We start from the raw sequence: 1,271 nt of genomic DNA, 5'->3' as shown, positions 1-1,271 counted from the left end.
GGACCTTGCTGCTGACAGGAGTTATTATCCCTCTGTAAACAACAAACTGCTTCAATACAAACAATCCAGTGGACACTACAACTCCTTGGCACTTTCAGTGGAACCAGTGCAAGTCAGTTGCTAAATTACACAAGGTTTTCTTCTAAAGTCATAATTAATTAAGATATCAAAAAAACAACAACTGTGAGACAAGAGATCCCCCCATGGTTCTACTCTTAGGGAAAAAAACCCAAACCCTCATCCCCAGTACTGCAGTAGCTCAGCTCCCACAAAGGCCCAGGGGCTGTGCTGGGGCTTTTGGCTGCCCTGGAGCACAGGCAGGAACACGATGTCACCACCCCACAGGCACAGCTGAGAACCCAAAGAGCAGCCACACCAGCAGCTCCTGCCAGCCCTGCTGGGCTGGGCCTTGGGGAGGAAGGGCACTGGCCTTCCTTCCTGCCTAGGAGCAAAGAGCCTCCTTGCTGAGCACTTCTCCTGCCAAGGGCATCAGCTCACATGGGAAGTTCATCAAGTGCAACTTCTTGCACTGAGAAAGATTCCTGTTTCCTGGACAATCGCTATCCAAATGAACTCAGAAGTATACACTAGAAGTTCAGGTGTTACCTAAAATTTCTTAGAAAAACATCTGAGACTCAACTGGTGAGTTTTAGAAGCCAGGCAATCTTGTATTAATATGCTCTTGAATCATTCCAGCCCACCAGAGGCCCTGGCAATCAGACCCCAAAGGGCACACAGAGCTAGCTCCACTGCAGCTGATATGGCAGCATTACAGGAGGATTCATTTTCCTTCCCTGCATTCCTATTCCATACTCAGGGCACTCTCCCACACTTATTACCATACACACCTACCCTTAGAAGGTTTCCAAGGGGCTTCACCGAAGGGCTTCCCAGGTCTGCTCTGTCTGGAGCCCTCCAAGTCCTCAGTGCCTGACTGAGGAACCTCAAGACAACTCACCTGCTTCCACAGGAACTTGGTGCTGCTTGGCTGATGCCTCACTTCCCTTCTGCCTTCTTTCTTCACCTCCCTTGGTTGGTCCCTTTCAATCCCTTGGCTCAGCTCTGTGCACTTTCCAGGCTACATCCCACTGCAAAAAGGATTAGCTCTTGTTACATCTCAACACTCAGACAGCATTCCCCCTTTTTTCCTCACACTTGGCCATCAAGCCAGTGTCTCCTTATTTAAAGCATAGTCTGACTCCTCAGTGACAACAACAGCTACAGCCCTGAATCAGAACACAGGCTGAGACACAAACACGGATGGGAACTCT

This window comes from Lepidothrix coronata, unplaced genomic scaffold, assembly GCF_001604755.1.
Source record: "Lepidothrix coronata isolate B3197 unplaced genomic scaffold, Lepidothrix_coronata-1.0 Scaffold373, whole genome shotgun sequence".
Lineage (NCBI taxonomy): Eukaryota > Metazoa > Chordata > Aves > Passeriformes > Pipridae > Lepidothrix > Lepidothrix coronata.
This window is presented reverse-complemented; position numbering follows the sequence as displayed.